Here is an 18,544-nt window from a genome sequence, read left to right as displayed (position 1 = left end):
GGTGTTGGATTTTGTCATGTCTTCTCTGAATCTATTGATATGACCATGATTTTTTTGTCCTTGATTCTGTTTTTTTTTGTGGAATTTTACATTTTTTTGTGGAATATTGCATATGCTGAACCATCCTTGCAACTCTAAGATGAAATTTATTTGATCATGGTGTGTGATCTTTTTGATGTTGTGTTGCATTCTGTTTGCCAATATCTTATTGAGGATTTATGAATATTTATTAGGAAGATTGCCCGTAGTTATCTTTTCTAGTTGAGTGTTGGATTTGGGATTAGTAATGCTGGCTTCCAGGAATGAGTTTGGAAGCACTCTGTCCCTTTCAGTTTCATTGCAGTGTGAGGACTATTGATGATCTAACATCCCTCAAGGTTTTGTAAAATTTGGGTTTCTATTTCTTGACCAGTCAAAGGATCTGCTGGCCATCCATTGCCATGACACATTTTTAGGATATGGATATCTTGTGTATGGAAGCACACTAGTATAGCACTTAAACTATCATCATGAGAACACACAATCACTCTCTGCTGGCATGTTCCTTATTCAGCCTCTAATTTTAGATAGCTCAGAAGAACATTTCTGGAGCAGCCAGAATTTTGTTAACCCAGTTACCAGAGAATATTTGGATTTTTCTTGTTGTGGAAATGCATGCTCAGTTTTCCCAGGTATGTAGATTTTTGAGCTTTCTTTGTGAACCATTAGTGATGATAGGATTATGACGCATCTTCCCACCCCCCGCCACTGTTCACCAAAGCTTCTGGATGAGAATCAGAGTGTTGGAGAAAAAAGCTCTATCTGGTGTAGTAAATTTACTACTTATAGGGAAATTGTTGCCCCTTATTCTCATTTCTTTTCCTCTCTTTCTGTCTCTTTGCAATGCTAGATTTGTGAGTATACTGGGACTGTCATATCAGCTTAACTCTAAGTCATAGGAAAAAATGAAACATAAATTAGAAATTACTTATGGGCCACATAAATGATATTGAACAGGGATTTCAAAAAACAGTTATTTTCAAATATGGGATGGACTTCTAATGTGATAATAATGCAGTGTTGTTGAAAATCTTGCTGCTGGGGGTTATAGTATTGTGCAAAGATCACTCTCCAAAGCAAGGTCTCCCTACTTCTCAAATCAGCCCACCACCTGCTTTATTTTCCTTGATAGCAGATAACTTTTTATTTTGTTCCTTAGACAAGACTTATACTGGTTATATTACAAAGTCTTCACAGTCTTTCATAAGCTACTATCTTGGCTATATGGTACAGTGGATTGAGAAACTCAGACTTGAATTAAGAACAAATGTGAACAATCTTTAGATTTTTTTCCCTGCAATTTTCCCTGCAATTTCTTTTCCTGCAATGATGTCCACCAGTCAGTCAGATTTTTAAAAAATGAATTCTACTTATAATAGGTTGCCCTCAGAGTGACTGGAATGCCAGGAAAGTGAACAAAAGAAATTCATGTTTCTTTTACATTTTTTTGTTCATAACTCCTTATTTTTTCCTATTTTTGAGAGTATAATTCAAGTGAAATTAAATAGCAAAAGCAAAGGAATAGCCAACCAAAATCCTACGGTCTTTAAACCAGAATTCCAACAATTCTTTAAAAATAGAAACAAAACCTGGCCCCATATCACTAAAAAGACTCTTAAAAATTAGCTACCTGCACATATACATTGCAGAGAGGTGGAATAGCCTTGACCCTAGGTGACAACATTGCCAGGCACTGTGGCCTGGGCATTTGGTGTTTGTGGTCCTTGGGGTCACAGAAGTCCTTTTTTAGTTGTGTGTGAATACAGATATTTGCATCTATGTTCATTTCCAGGTAGCACTTATGGTATTGTGTATCTTACAGTGAAATGAAGTAGATGGGAATACTTGCAATTCTAGTGATTGTTATTCTAGAGATTATCTTACTGTCTCATGAGATACCTGATGCTACCCTGGATTTCTGTTGCATTGGCCTTTCTACAGAGATCTTTTCTTTGTTTCTACTGGCTTGCCAGACCAGGAGTTAGCCTAACTGTACCTTACATCCCAGGAATCCACCTGATTTCTGATGACAGATGCTGCTTGGGAATGTGTCTCACAGGCAGAAGTAGAAGAGATGTTTTCAACAGTTCTAATCTTGGCTGAGACTTCTGAGTTATTTCATTAAATCTGTTTTTCATAAAAGCACCAGTTCCTTCAACAACCTTTCTAGCAGTTTGAGACTTATGCTATCCATTTGCAGAATGGGAAATTTAGGAACCCAGACGTAAGTATGGACAGAGGAGTGTAGGCACAGAGTTGAAGGCTTGCTGCAAGTGGCTACTTGATTTTTCCATTTTGACATCAGGTTTTGCTGCACATCATTTCCAAGAACTATTTCTGAACATATCCCCACTTTAGATTCCATTAGTTGCACAAAATCTATGGATTTAGGAAGATGCAATTGAGAGGTCTCCACTTCACTTCTATTCGGGGTTAGTTTCTATGCTCTTACTTTAGTATGAGGACCAAGTACTACAGGAGCTGATGAGTAGAATTCCTAAACCACTCTGGGTGGGGGTTGGGCAGGGAAACTAGAAGTCCTGAAGCCTTCTGAATAGCGGAGGGAGGGCTGACTATCCCCTCTGGTGCTTGGTTTTATAGCTCATTGTCCAGTGCTGAGGTACTGGTCTGTATGTGTGAGACAGGGCTTTGCCTCTGCAGAATCAGGATCCTGAGGTATCCATGTTAATGTGTCACCTGTTTATGCCCTTCAAGTTTGCAAGATAGACCAAGATCGTATGTGGCAAGTCCTAAAAAATAATTTCTAATTTCTTGAATTTAATTCACTTCGCTTTGATTTCATCACTAGTGCACTATGGTTCATATTCTAATAGGAAGGATTTATGTGCATACAGTAATTTCAAAAGGGGACTTAGTATTTATTATTCTATAGTGTCTTTCTGCCCCTGAGCTCATAGGCCTTCGTACATAATAAGAAAGCACACCTTGAAGGGTATTTTTTCAACTTTTCTACAGTGATACCTTTCTGACTGATCAAGTTTAGAGAATTCTTACTTTCAAATTTTGAAACTTTTTGAAAACTGAGTGAAACCTTCCAGTACAATTCTTTATGCAAATCTTTACAGAAAGATGAAAGATCAAATATGAGAGGGATTTCCCTTCCTTATGGCACTCAGCAAAGAATAGAGCTAGAAGCAAATTCTTCAGTGCAATAGGAATTAAAGTACAGGAATATAGAACTAGTCTTTGGACTTTGAACCATCCCTAGCTCACGTAGATTTACCCAAATGAACAGGCAAATGATAAGAATTGGGCAATTTTTCTTTTTTCCTAGAGACGTTTAATGCCATGTTAGATATTTTGAAAAATAAGCAACCTTAAAAATAAGGAACGTACATATATAGTATATGATATGCATATATTATATATACAGTTTCTTTTCAAAGTCTTTATTAAGATAACAGCTAAATGATTCCATACTTGTTGGTAGGAAAAGCTCCTCATCCTATGGGCTGGATGTGCCTGTGTCTTCCTTGAGTGCTGCGTGGCTGAAGACTGACTGCTGAATGTCTCTCACTGGCTCACTCCTGGGAGAGACCTGCCTTGGTCAATTGGAGGGACATGCTTAACACATCTTTAATTTATTAGTATTTCTTCTTTCCTCACAGAAACTAGAGAGAATAGTGCATTGTCTTAGGTTGAGTTCCCTGGGATATGGGCTCTGGAATGGAGATATGTGTGTAAGAATGTTGTTAGGGAATATTCTTGGAATGGCCCCTAATAGGGGTTGGAGCTGGGGTACACCTCCAAAGCCTTCACTGTTTGGAAGGTGACTGGACCATGAGTTATATCTGACTTCCTGTTAGGATGTGGGGCCTGGTTCGAGGTGAGTCACTGGGTGTATGATCTGGAAAGGTATTCAGGTATATATCTCCTTTCCTGGCCCTCCCCTTCCCTCTCTGCTGTGACGTTAGCAACTTTCCTTCACCCAGGCCTTTTCACTGCCATTCCTGCCATGCAGCAGACTGATGATCTGCGAAGCCTCTAAAAACTGTGAGCCTAAATAACCCCCTGGATGTTTAAGTTGTGGGTGTCAGGCATTGTGTCTCAGCAACAAGGAAAGTGGCTAAGATGGTCCCCCTAGAACAGGAAGGAAAATGGAAAGAACAGAAAGATGATCTCTATGAGATCATCAAGGTTGAACTGGAGATGTGGGGCTGGGTTGGCCCTGCAGATGCAAGGATCCTGGGCTTCATTTCAACCACATGTGCTGCCTCAGAGAAGTGGCTATGACCATAGGCAAGGCAGCTTTCTGGGCTGAGAGAATTCTCAAGGGATATCCTGGCTAAGAGGCTGCTAGTGCAACTCTGAATAGCTAGAGAATAAGCACCTCCATGCTGAAAGAAGCCTTCTTGATGTCATATTGTGACACACACTAAACATGCCATATGTGGCTTAGCTTTTATTGTAGGCAAAAACTGGTGCAACTCTTTCCCCTTGGATTATTTCCTATTGCTGTGGTTTAGGTCAGTGTCACTCAAATGTTCTTGTGTTAAAGGCTTCATCCTCAGGGTGGTGTTGTTGGGAATTGGTGAAACTTTTAGGATTTTAGACCTAATGGGAGGTCCTTAGGGCATCGGAGGCCTGCCCTCGAAGGGATTTGTGAGAACCCATCCTCTGTCTCATTCCCTGGCTTGTAATGTGAATGGTTTTGCTCTGCCATGTGCTGTGATCATGATGTGGTTTCTTACCTGAGGCCCAAAGCAATGGGACCACTTGGTCATGGGCTAAAACCTTCAGAACCATGAGCCAAAACCTGTTTATAAGTTCATCAACTCAGCTATTTCTGTACAATGATAGTAAATTGACTAATACACATATGTTTGGTTAATTTGGGGTTAGAGTTCCTGTGTCTGCACTTGTGTGTGTGTGTGTGTGTGTGTGTGTGTGTGTGTGTGTGGTCATTTTCTATGTTTATCGCCATACTTACATGATTTATACCTGAGGGTACTGTGCCAGTATACTCAGGATTTTATTGTACTTTCTGGATGTCTAGAGGCAGAGAAAGTGAGGGAAAGAGGAGAGACTTTTGAAATAGATGTTTTTAAATGTCTTTGACTTAAAAGTCATCTGCCAAGACTAGGTGTGTATTTAAGGGACCATGGAGTACTTGGACACTGGCTGCCTGAGTGTCTGCAGTCATACGATGACAAGGAGAGTGTGTTCCCTTAGAGAGTCGTTTGTGACCACTCTGTGGAGTTTGGATAGTGAAATGTGTTCAGAGACCAGAGAAACACATGCCTTCCTGAGAAATCTTGGCTCAGAGCCTTGGCACAGAAAACTGCCAGGGGACTGTTAGACTGTTCTGTGGAGTGAAAAGTGGAGGCCTGAAAACTCTGGTTCCAGGGCAGATGCAACCTACTATTTCAGGACACATTTCCAAAGGTGACTCATTTATGCAGTATCCTGAATTTGTACAGTGTTTGACCTAACATTTCATTGTATTCTGTAGACTGATCAACCCTGAGGTATTGGAATTCGTTCAGTCAAGTTTATTGAATGAAGAAATATAGGCTTCTGTGAGGTTAAGTCAGTTGTCCATCGACCATGTGGCTGAGAAGTAGGATGTACCTACAACCTGCTTTGTACATGATGGCCCTGTTTACTCCACTGGTCCAGTGTAATTGTTAGCAGGATCCTGTTTGTATTTGCACAAATTTATTTGGATGATACACAATCTTGTCTTTGAGTCCCTGCCTCTTGACACTGAACCCATCTCATGGACTTTTTCTAGTGCCTTGCAAATGGTCTTAGAAAACTATAGCTTGTCAAACACATGTGGCCAGTGCAGTCTGGAGCCTTCACGTCTCTACCAAGCTGTGTGGCTGGTTCTGCCCATGGTCTGCTAGCTTCCTGCACACTCTGGCCAGGAGAAATCAGCATTGACTATATTTTCACTATGGATTTTAGTAAAAATCACAAAAATATGGTCCCAAAGGAACATTACAAAGAGGTAGTTTTTATTTTTTTAATTTTTTATTAGCCTAAAGCTTTCTCACATTCTTTTTTGTTTTTTGTTTTTTTGTTTTTTTGTTTTTATACTCATGGCACTTGGGCCTACACCTATTTTTATAAGAGAGTTGTACTTTCAGGTGAGTAGACTAGCAGTTTAGATTCTGAACAGCCTTCATCCCTCCTCCCAATAAGACACTTGGTCTTTTCCCAGAACACAGTATGCTGAATATAGCTGAATAAAAACACATACTATAGAGTTCCAGGACCAGCATTATCTTAGCAGGAATTAGAAAATTCTCTTTCAGATGTCACCGTAAAGACATCAAGCTCACCTTTGCAGTAAGCACCGATTCCTATTTTTCTTAAAAATGGCATTGCCTTCAATGCCGCTCCCTTACTCCATGATACAGTATAAACAAAGAAACTTTCTGGTTAGAATTTAGTTTGGAATAATTTGAGTAGTCTTAAAGCTGCGTTAATTTCCAAAAACAACCTAAAAATCATGCCATTCAATAGTTTCTTCATTACGCGGTTGAAGGAGGAATGAGGTTTATTTTCCTAAGCGATTCTTTAATGTACTGTACTTGGATGAGAAAGAGAAGGGAAACAAGTGGAGGAGGAGGGCGGGGGAGAGGCCGACACAGGTAAGGTGGGGAGTGACGGCAAGAAGGTAAGTTTGCTTATGTGGGGGAAGTCAAACGATCTCTTCTGAGATTTCACTTTTTTAAAAAAATACACAGAGAACCAGAAAGCTCCAATTAAAAACTTAACAAATAAACCAAAAGCAAAGTCAAAGGCCAGGAAGCCCCTACCAACATACCAGCCAGTCACTCTCCTGGCTGAAGTTCCCAAATGAAGAGAAATTGCCACTCTTCCACAAAAACCATCGGTATCATTTTGGTTTTCAAATTATATCTTCTTGGATAGCTGCATCAGATAGAATTCTCAATTAAATAAATGACTCATAGACATTAAAACAGTGGAAAAGAGAAAAAAGGGGGGTTCATCAATGAACTGTTTGTTCCTTGAACTACTTGCCTGGCAGGTTTAAGAGAAGGAAAGTCTCAGGTTAAGCTTGCTACAGATATAGTATTAAGATAGCCTTTCAGAGGAGACTTGTTATTTGAATTGCTCAGAGCTGAGATGATCTAAAACTAAAATGTTTTAGTCACCATCATTTCCCCTTTCCAGTTTTAGAAGTTTCTGTCATCAGTGGCTCCTTTAGGACCTTCTTGTTTCTCTGTAACCTCCCTATCCTCACAGGGGTGCTTGTGTGGATATATACCATTCTGGTGCGGCCTTTTGGAGGAATCAATCTCATGAGGCCATTTTAAAGATACATTTTGGCAGGGCCTTGAGACAAACTGAAAACGTTCAAGCTCTTAAGATGACTTGTCAAATCACATTTCCATTTAATTCATGTATTATGCCTCTTTTGTACCCATTTCATTCTCTCATCCCTACTGCTTTGTGGAAATACTGTATTGAGAGTGGAGTTCGTAGAGTACCGGTATTGGTATATTGTTCATTACTATACCAAAATATCTGAGAATGAGCATTTTGAAAGAAAAGAGTTTCATCTATTCTGTAGTTTGGGAGGTCCAAGTGTATGGCAACATCTCTTAAAAGCCTCATACTGGATAGCATCACAATGGTGGGAGCACATGCAAGAGGAAACATTCACATTGCCAGACAAGAAGCCAGAAAAAGATGCAGGGAGAGCTTACTCTTGTAATGACCTTCTCACTAGAACTACTTGGGCCCTGTGGGAACCACCAGATCCCTTCTGAGGGCATTGCCAGTGTCCGAAGGATAAGCCACAAGGCCCTACTACTTAAAGGTCTCAACACCTCAACATCACCACCCTGGGGACCAAAATTGGAACAGATGAACCTCTGAGAGACAAGCCACATCTACCTGTGCAGGTAATAATAAGACGTTTTCAGTACATTTTCAATGACTTATTTTGATGTGAGCACTTCTAATCATCTCAAATGCCTGGCTTTGGAAAAAAATCAATTTAGAGAAAGAGGAATTTGCCTAAGAATGTTCCACATGGGTGAGAGGCTGTGCCACCAGTTAGTGTGGATTTCTGCTTTGGTAACCTTCTGGTATATTAGTGTGAAGGTTAGACTTTATCCCATTCAGGACGCACATAGCCTGAGTAGAGCCAGTGTCAGAATACAATTTCTTTGAAACAGAAAAACAATTAAATGAGCAATTTTCTATTCTTTTCTTCTCCAGCCTAGCCACCCTAAATAATAGGGGAAAATGTAAAATTGTCACAGAATAAACAGAAGAAACAGGAAAATCTGATTATAGAAGTCACAATTTGTCAAAATACTTTGGAAATCTGTCTTTATTATGAATTAAGGTCACAGCCATCGCATGTGGCTGGGTCATCTGAAATTGTACTGCTCCTGAAGACCTGGAAAGAGCGTCTCAAAGTCTCCCATTGGTATCTTATGGAAACCCAGAACTCTTTTGGTGCTTCCAGTGGACTCTTGGGCAGTGGGGAAGAGAATAGTCTTCATACATCTTCTTATTTCTGGCCCCAGTATTTGCTGACTTTGGATAGATTTTTTTGATCTTGTCACATTATTCAAGTTGTCACTCTCCCAGTGTGCTGACTGAGACCTGCAACTAAGCTTCTTCCTGGGACATCTACAAAAGTTGTATATGTAAATTCTTATGGGTATAAAAGATTTTTATGAAACTGTGGGGGTAGAGAGTTCAAAATTTAATATTGAGTGAGATTAATGTTTAATATCAAAATGGAAACTATTTCAAATGTAATATTCCTACACTTAAATGTTCTTAGGTTATCTGGTATTTGGGATTAAAATTGAAAAATTTTAATTTTGGAATATTTAACAGCAATAATGTATTTCATTTTATGATTATTCCACAACTTATCCATTTGTCTGTGAATGCATATATAGGTTATTTTCAGTCTTAGGTGTTGCACACAATGCAGCAGTGAACATTACTTTAATTTTTCCTTGAAAAAATGTTTGGCATTATCCTGAAAGTATATAACTAATAGACAACATTGGCTGTTTCATCTCTTTCAGAGACTTAGACTCTTATTAGTTGGCTGTTTCCATTAGCTCGTTCTTTTTCATTTTTTTCCTCACTCCTTTTTGTGTAAAATACTCTCTGCCTTTAAAAATTATCTGCACCCCTTTTTTTCCCCTGAGCAATTTAGCTCTTTTTTAGCCCCATAAACTCAGTTCTTGGTTCATTTTTGCATGTGCAATTCCATTATGCAATTCTTCAGAATTAAAAAAGCAAAGCTCCAAACTTCTTTTAACAGGACACAACCTCTTTAGGTGTTGAGGTTAATTTGTAAGTGTTAGGTCCTATTTTAGGTGTTAGGTCTTATTTTAGAAAGACTCCAAAGGATGATCCTATGTCTCTTTGTCTAGAATACCATCATGTACTTGTGAGATTTTGTCTGGAAGAACAAAACACACCATTCATTCAACACTTATTATACACTTATTATTTTTACCTAGCATTGTTTACGTGGGTACAGCAAAGATCATAAAGCTGAACATACCTAAGGAATTCTCAATCTAGTCAGAAATAAACACAAAGGCAAATATAATATATTTTAAAACTTTCAAAAGTGGACCAAATGCTATGGAATATTGGAAAGCAATGTTCAAGTTATTGAGAAGAAGTTTTCAAAAATGAGAAGAAAGTAGGAAGAGTAATTATAGATGCAGAACCTCATAGCCTACTATTTTAGGGTAGACAAGAAATTTAGTTGTCCAATTTTAGAATACTAGAAAGGAAAATTGAGAAGCAGTAGCAAGTGAGGCAGATTGGTGTTTGATTTTGCATGGTTGAAATAAGCTTAACTGTTAGAATTTTAATCTGTAAGCAAGAGAAGAGCCTCAAGAGATACCATTATAGTATAGGTTTATAATATTCAATATTATAAGAAAAGAAAACAAGAGCTGTCTGTAAACTTGGAGACTACTTTGGTCAGTGATGGTCCAGGGAAAATGCAGAAGTGTGTGATAAAGGTCGAGAGAGAAATGGGTGGATAATAATTCTGGAAATGTGAGCTAATCAGAACTTAGCATCAACAAACCCAATGGCTCCATCTTCGTGAAGGATGGAAGAAGTGTTAAGGACATGAAAAATCCTAACTTAGGAAGCTAGGTAAGAGTCAGGATGCTATCCTCTAACAAAGAGAGCTTGAGAGGAGGGTTGAGTATTTATTGGAAAGTCATAACGTTGTTTCAGGTAATTTAATGGCAAGTGATCATGAGGTGTGGGTGGAGTTGTCTGCTGATGGTCGCAGAATTATGGGTTAGTATTTAGGAGAGGTAAGACTGAAGAAGGAGGCTTGGAGGAGGATTTCATAGTTGTCAAAAGCAGCAGAGAACTTACAGAAGATAAGCAGAAAATGTAAATTGTATGAAACTGGCAGTCAGGGAATCTCTGAATATTTTTCAAGAACAAAGTCAGGAATGGTGTGATAGAAAACAACTTCACTGAGCGATGGAATTTGGTATGGTGGACGTTGCTGATTTTATTGCAAAACTGATTCTCCCTATATTTCTGGCCAGTAGAACACTGGTTGAATTGAGGGAGCAGTGAGTAGCAAAGGATGACTGACTATGTAAGACCAAGGAGATGTAAGTGAAAGTCTGTTGGGGATTTCTGGGAAAGTGTGTGGCTTCCTGACAGGCATTGCTCTTTTCATTGTCTCTTTGTTCTTCCTCTTCTTCCTTCCTAGAATACTGCAGGAGGAAGCAAAAGCTGAGATGAATGCCTACACACACTAAGTATGTTGAGGAAGACAGCATTGATGAGCTCGGTACACTTGTAGCCTTCTATCTTTAGGTATCTTGTTGTGTGAGACAAACTTAGAGCTTTTGTCAGGTAACCTAGTCATCCAATTTTATTATTCAAAGCTAATTGTTCAAGTTTATGCCAATCCTATGCTTTGGCAACAGAGAGTCTTTCTTTCTTTCTTTCTTTCTTTCTTTCTTTCTTTCTTTCTTTCTTTCTTTCTTTCTTTCTTTCTTAAGATAGGATGTCACTATCCTATCTATCCTGTCCTATTCCAGGCTGGCCTGGAACTCATGATGATTCTCCTGCCTCAGCCTTCCAAGTGCTCCAAGTAGTATTACAGATGTGTGCCACCATGCACAGCCAAGTTTTTGAGTCTTTTTGTTTGTTTGTTTGTTTTTGAGACAGGGTCTCCCTATGTAGTGGAGACTGACCTGGAACTCACTGTGTAGCCCAGGCTGGTCTTGAACTCACAGTGATCCTCCTGCCTCAGCCTCCCGAGTGCTGGGATTACAGGCATGTGCCACCATGCCCGGCTAAGTCTTTGAGTCTTTAAAGCCAATGGCAAGATCACCTTGACCTCCTCTTATTTAACTAGTCTGTGAACACCAACATAGGATTCTTCTGGGATAGCTATAAAGCACAGATTCCAGGGCAGATTAATTCTATTAGATTATCTGGGATTGAAGCTACAAGATATACCTTTAATACAGTAAAAAGTTTGAGGAATGCAGTGTTAGTCTATCATTCCTCCTTTCATGTACATAGAAATGAGGGTATAGGTCTACAACTATAAACAGCCAGTGAAAATCACCTTGTTCTATCACATCCAGGATGGATGGTTATGCTTATATCTGAGTCGGTTAGAAAATAATTAAAGATCTCTTTTTAAACCTACTGGCCAAAAAATAAGGCTCAGATGTTGACATGCTCTAGGTCGGTCTTAGATAGTGTTAGTCCTTGGTGCCTTTCACACATCTGTGGGAATGGTAATCTTGATGGTTACTCCTTAAATGTAGGAGAAATGATGGGGGGAATGTGAATCTTTTCATCTCTCTCAGCACCAGTCCCACAGGTACATGTGATATCTCCAGGGAAAATAAAGACAGAAATAGGCCTAAAGGAGATGGAATAGCGGGTACTGGAGTTGGAATCAAGTTGGGTGACTCATATCATCTATTTGAAGAAATCTATCAAGTTTCACACCACCATAGAGTTCTTACTGTGTTATCAACTAGAGTTGATGTTGTATAGGTCAACCTGTCATTTTCATCTTTAAATAATTTAGCAGGGTTTTTTCTTGTGTTACCAGAGGAACTGAACCTAAGGTAAAATCCAGCATGCAGTTTACATCAACTCTGAGCAATAAGCAAAAGCGGGTACAGTTTTGACTTATTTATTTGTAGTTTCTCTCTTTGAACTTGTATTTTCTGAAGAGTTACAGTATCTTTTTTCCAGTGTGGTATGTTGTCCAAATGGAAATATTCTCCAGAGTAACAGCATCAAGATAAAACCAAGATAAAGAGCTGGCATCATTATGTTTGACAGATCAAATACTGTGCTTATGCTGAAATTGAAATGATCAAAACTAACCTCATGGAAAAATGCAAACATTCAAAGGTTGTATAAAATATACATAAATCAAATTTGTAAAGCAATTCTAATGTCATTTTTTAAAAAAGTGCATTCCCTCTTAGAAGGTTCATCAGATCCATTTAGTCCAAAAGCTTGTTGGGTGGTAGGAAAGACATGATTAAAGCATGAGAAATCAGCAAAACTGCTTTACATCTACAAAAATGTGAAAACAAACCTTTAGGCAACATGCTAAAAATAGGCTCATTTTGGTGAAATGAAGCTGTTTGAATAAATGAAACTAATAGTTTTTATCTAAACCATCTGTGGTGTGAAATGGGAAGTCATATAGGAAAGTCCTTAGAGACTCCTGATTGGTCTACATTAGGAAGAGGAGGGGAGGAGAGAGAATGGGCTCTCTTTCATTTATCTGGGAATTAACAAAGTGATCAGCAAAGGGAAGCTGGAGGGCGGCTTGTGCCTGCTGCAGGCAATCTGGCTCCTCCAACTGTGGGTGCTTTGAAGGTGAATGTTCTGAGGATGCAAGGGAATTAATAGGTTATGAAAAGTAGCAGATTCTCTCTTCTGTTATGAAAGAAGAGCAAAGAAAGAGGGGGAGAAGGGAGAAAGAAAATAGAGAAAGTTAAAAAAAAAAAAAAAGGAAGACAGGAAAAAAGTCGAAAATCCCCCAGGGCCCTGATGCTGTGAAGGACTGTCACTTCTGTTATGTTGGTCTGCTAAAACCGCAGCATGAAACCAGGTGCTGAGAATGAGCCAACTCAATAGTAGGATGGCTTTGTAGATAGGTGAATTTTATTATATTACCCGGAAATTGCAGTTTCATTAAGATGTACTGTTCTTCTTTTCTTCTTATATGAAACTCCTGCTGATACCAGATTTAGGTTTCTGTGTGGCTCCTTTGATTAAAAAAAAAAAAAAAGCGTGACAGAATATGCCACAAAATTTGTTACAATTAATAATTTCTGAGGATTTTCCTTTGGCTGGGAAAACTGGTTTAGCTCAAAGATAAACCTAGCAGGATAAAAGTGCAGGCTACTTTTATTTGGGACAGTTTCTACATGTCAAGCGTTAGACCAAGAATGTTAGGCTTCTGGTATAATGGACTGAAAGCAATGAGGAAAACTTCCTTGCTTTTTGTGTAACCAGAATGGGATCCTCTCTTATTTCATCGGCTTTATTAGACTCTGTCTTGAAATTAGCATAACTCTTTACTTCCCACACTCACTTAACTCATCTGAATAATCAAAGAATTACAGGCCAATGGGAGGCAATCAGACCTATAAAGGACTTAATGATGAAGATACCTGTATATTGTCTTGCAAGATGATAAGAATACACATGAGCCAGGGCAGTGGATGGGTAAGCAGGAGCACAAGTTTGAGGCCAACTTGGGCTTCTTAGTAAGACTGTCTCAGAAACAGAAACAAGTCAAATGGTTTCCCCCTTACCTACCTTGACTTTTGAATTTTTTAAAAAAGCAAAATTAATTTTTCCGTGCACTTTGAGTCCAGCCATGGACTCTATTGCGTCAACAAAGGTACCCTTGGGCCAAGTAAGAGGTGTATTTCTGCATTGGTCAGCAGTTGGATTAATTCATCAGCATGGGGAGGCCCTGATGGAGATGGCTTTTTCTCTAGAAAATGGCCACGGTGCCCTTAAATTCACAGCCATCTCGGAACCTAGAATACTCTGGCACTTAAGATCATAGGTTATTTTTAAAGTGAATTTTGCATTCCCGATTTTCCTCTTTTATGCCTGGGCTTCAGCAGAGCCAGGGTGAGGGGGCTTAGGCAAACATACATTCTGTCTTCTGTGTCAAAGCCGCTTCATTCCTGTTTGTAAGAGCTGAGTCAGTGTTCCACCTCGGCCGACTACAGTATCACCCTCCACGATGGTGTGTGAAAAGGAGCAGGGAGACAGAACTCTCAGATGTCTGTGGTAGACAGGTCCATTCTCCGGGCTGAGAAAAATGGTTCATTTGTCTATCCGGGGCTCAAATGTCAAGCATCTGATCGCACGGATAGCAAAGACTTCAAAACGAAGTTACGTGGAGGTGAAACTGGAAAACGTCGGCAGTGTTCTTCGGAAAGGCTCGGCTTCTAGGCCAACTCCCACCCCATACGCCACAGAGTGAAATGGGGAAGTGTCTGTAGAGAAAAGGGGAAGGGATGCCAATGTCCTTCTGCATCTGCTACAGCAGCTTCTTCCAGGATGATGCAGCGTGAAAGAGGCTGAGAGCAACCCCTCCACCACCAGCCACAGCGGAAAGACTACTGGGTCTTACCGCAACACTGGGTCCTTTGTAGTCTGATGTTTAATGACATTGGAATGTTATTCTTTCCATTGCCTTTATGACACTACTTGGATTTGAAACCATTGGGTCTTATTCCAGCCAAAAACTCAATCTGCTCTTTTCTTTTATTGACTTCAGAACATTCAAACGAGTTTCATTTTACAGGTTTCCACTGAATCAAAGCATGAAGGACATGGTTTTCAAAGTAGTATCTCCCCTTGCCTAGTTCCAGTGTGGTATCCTGGCTTCCAGGCCACCACCCAACATCCCCTTTCAGTGATAGGCATGGCATATAGGGCACGTGCCATGTCTGGGGAAACAAAACACTCACTTTGAAATTCTGATGGTTGTGGACCTTTGATATAGCCACTTTCTAACTGGCTTTAAAACCTTTTACCTACAGCAGTTGCAAGTTGTGGTTTTGGTTTTTTGTCTGTGCGAGGTGACTAAGAGCATAACCCCTTGCTACATGGGGAATGTGTTCATCCAGCACCCAAACCACCTACTGGTTTCCGGTGCCTCTTATCAGCTAAGCCATCAGCCATGAGCTGACATTTCAGTATTTAGAAGCTCCCCACCCCCACGCCAAAAAGTGACAGGAGGAGAAAAAGGCTCATTTGGCAATAGTTTGCTCTTGCTGTTTGGCCTGGAGAAAGACATTCAAAGTGGTAGAAGATTGTTTAGTAACAGCTGGCGAGCACCAGGGTGTGAGGCTGATTTTCAGATATGACAGCCACTTACAGGAATGCTGCCAGATACAGCTGTTTAAAAGCCTTAATAAACAGCAAGTCAATACTAATCTTTGCCAAATTAATCTTTTCCCTGACAGCCCATCAGAGCAATTATGTTTGGGCTTATTGTAAACATACAATTGTCAAACAGGGATGTCCCAGACTTAAAAAAAATACTGTAGTTTGGGCTCATAGTCTCTCTTTAGAATATTTTTTGCTTTCTCTGTTGAATTGTCTTACCATTTTATTTATTTATTTATTTTTTTTTGGTCACTTTTTTTCTGGCCTCATGTTACTGTGAATAAAATTTCACTTTCAAGTTTCTTTGCCAGCATGCTGTTAATAAAATGTGAAATGATTTGTGCTAGTGGGCTTCTTTCATTTGCAGATCTGACCGTGCTGATATCTAACACATCATTGTTCTCAGTTGTCTCCTATCCTGAAACAAGAACTTCACATCTTCTCATCTATTATGGCACTGTCCGGTGCTGGGTACCAGCGACAAGATGTTTGGTTATGACTGAAATGAGAATGCAGAGCTGAATCTGTGAATGCACTAGGTGGCCAAGTGCCTCTACCCGGGTCTGAGTTTCTCTGCTTCTCCCCCTGCTCCCAGCCTCTTTCCTTTGGTTGGTAATTTTCAGGATCCATTATTCACTTTCTCTAAATAGTCTTACCTAAGGACTTGGAAACTTTGTTTTTAGGAAAGCTTTTCCTACACTGAGAAATAGTGGCAAATAAAGTATGGAAATCTCCTTTGAGAATCTGAAAAAAAGAGAACAGTTTGTTCTGATCCTGGTATCATGTAGGTAGAATTTAGGAAATAAGATTCATTTCCATTCTTCACCAAGTCATACTCACACTTGGTGATTAGGAAAAAAATCAGCTTCTTATTCATCAGTATTTCAATTTAGTGTTCCATAAAACTTGTCATCTGAAATTTCTCTTAAGTTCTTCTCTCCTACATGTTGGGTGCCTTTTCCCCCTTGCTTCTTATTTTCTTGATGTTTCCCCTCTGCTTCTATGTACTATTAGCCTTTGCTTTTGTCACAACTAGAGAAACATGTTCAATTATGTAGGCCAAAATATGATATATTCATTTTTAAATTCTTTTGATCTTTTGATAACTTTAGATTTCTTCTTCACCTCTGATGCTTACCTATAATCAAGGATTTAATTATTTTCTGTATTCAAAACTTCTAAATTAAGAGAACATATAATTCCTGTTTAGGATAAATTGCGATGTTTCACTGATTCTTATATCTTTGCATTTATTGAGCACATAGGATGAGCTATGACATTTCAAGTTATTTTGAAAATGAGATTATTTAATTTCAAGGAGTCAAAAAGAGATTTGTATTGTGGGGTGAATCACATGAATTTACCCATTAAGTGGAAGAGTTACTCAGTGCAGTACATATTTAGGGATTAAACTCAATATCACTTTTCTTCTTGTCAGTATTTCGGTGTCCAAACAACAACAACAGAGATGAATTTTTCTGTATTCGTACCCATATTTTAAAAAGAGAGTTTGAATAGAATAAGAAGGGTAGGGGAAAGGTAATAGGGGAAAAACTGTACTGTATACCTAAAATGCACCAAAAAACTCATTAAAAAAATAAAAAAAATTTTAAAAAGGAAAAAAAAAAAAAAAAGAAAACACAGGTCAAATTCCCATTCAACAAATAAATATTATGAGACTATACATAATAAAATTTCTCATGTTGTAGACAATAGCCTGTTTATTACAAATGTCCACATGCACTATTCTGCTATATCAAAAAAATACAGTTACTGAGATTTAGAGGAGCTTGGGAATTTTAAATATTCTTTGATATGAATAGTATCCAGGATGGATTTAAGTGGGGCAACTGTTAAGCAAACATAACATAACCAAGACTTCCAGATTTTTGCCTAGAACTTTGTAAAGTACTTCTAGCTCCATTAAAAATTATATCTAAAGGTGTAGCTGGAGCCCCATTGTCCTAGTTCTCACATCTGCTGGTGGAGCACTATGAAATTAACATTTGTGTAGGTGAAGGATTCAAACATCTGCAATTTTATGTGGTCAGTGTAATTATCTGCCAAAGAAGTGGGGGTAACTATTTTGCAAATGGTGAGAAGCCCATAGAAAAAAGATTGGTTGTGGATGTATTAATTTCATAATTTGCATTAATTTTTTTTTTTTTTTTAGCTATGAATCAGCCTGGATACACTGCTTTTGTTAGTCATGGCTTTCCATGGACTGCTCATGTCTCAGAGAGGGAGCAGAGATAAAATTCATCATTCGGTTTGTCCACAAATGTGATTAATTGGAAGCCATAATTTGACTTCTTTTTCCTTTGTCAACTCATGTTCCCTGGGATGGGAATTGGGATCTTTTACTCTTCTTTTTTGACTTTCTTAGTTATGAAACCTACTCCTGCTAACCAACACTTTCCCCCTTTATCAGTAGCTATAAGTCTAATTTGGGTATGTTGGTGAATATATTTTATGTCCAATATCACTGCTGAATGCCTCAGAATGATTTTATTTGTGGCCCAAGGATCACTTAGAGTATGTAGCAAGGAACTTCACATGTATTGGCGATGCTCCTCCGAGCAACAAGGTACAAGTGTTGTGCTGCCTTACTGTGCCCATGCTGGCCCTGCCTTCCTTAAGGACAGAAGATTAGAGATGGCAACTCTCTTAGATCATAGTTCACTGTTCAGAGCCTTAGGTTGGTAAGAGAGCATTCTCAGAATTTCAGGAAAGAACATCTGAAACTACACTTGATTACTTCTGCCCTGAATTTACTCGAGGTACTCACCTGACTACCCTGTTCTTTAGAGACTGATGGATCACCACATAGAATACGGTCACACATGGTAAGAGTTTTTATTGATGATGTATTTTCTTTTATTTACATTTGTTTTTACTGTATTTGGTATTAAATTTCAACATTCTCTCTACCCTGGTTGCATACCTGCTCTGGACAAGCTGTAAACAACACTATACTTCCCTGTACAAACCACCTGTCAGAGTTGGAGCTGCATGTTCTCAATAGGGTGATTACCTTCCCAGTTTAGATTTAAGAGAAAACTTTACTTTTTCATAATATAAT

General features: G+C 38.9%; 1 long non-coding RNA gene across 1 annotated transcript; it reads left to right on the top strand.

Moving 5' to 3' along the window:
• Positions 1-7,724: 7,724 nt before the first annotated feature.
• Positions 7,725-12,355, top strand: LOC104873768. The gene is made up of 3 exons (XR_783586.1): positions 7,725-7,940; positions 10,769-10,817; positions 12,283-12,355. It is a non-coding gene; the product is annotated as an uncharacterized LOC104873768 (long non-coding RNA).
• Positions 12,356-18,544: the final 6,189 nt, after the last annotated feature.

This window comes from Fukomys damarensis, unplaced genomic scaffold, assembly GCF_012274545.1.
Source record: "Fukomys damarensis isolate Sample0158 unplaced genomic scaffold, DMR_v1.0_HiC HiC_scaffold_5, whole genome shotgun sequence".
NCBI lineage: Eukaryota > Metazoa > Chordata > Mammalia > Rodentia > Bathyergidae > Fukomys > Fukomys damarensis.
The sequence above is the reverse complement of the archived record's forward strand: the minus strand, read 5'-3'. Positions and strand labels throughout refer to the sequence as shown.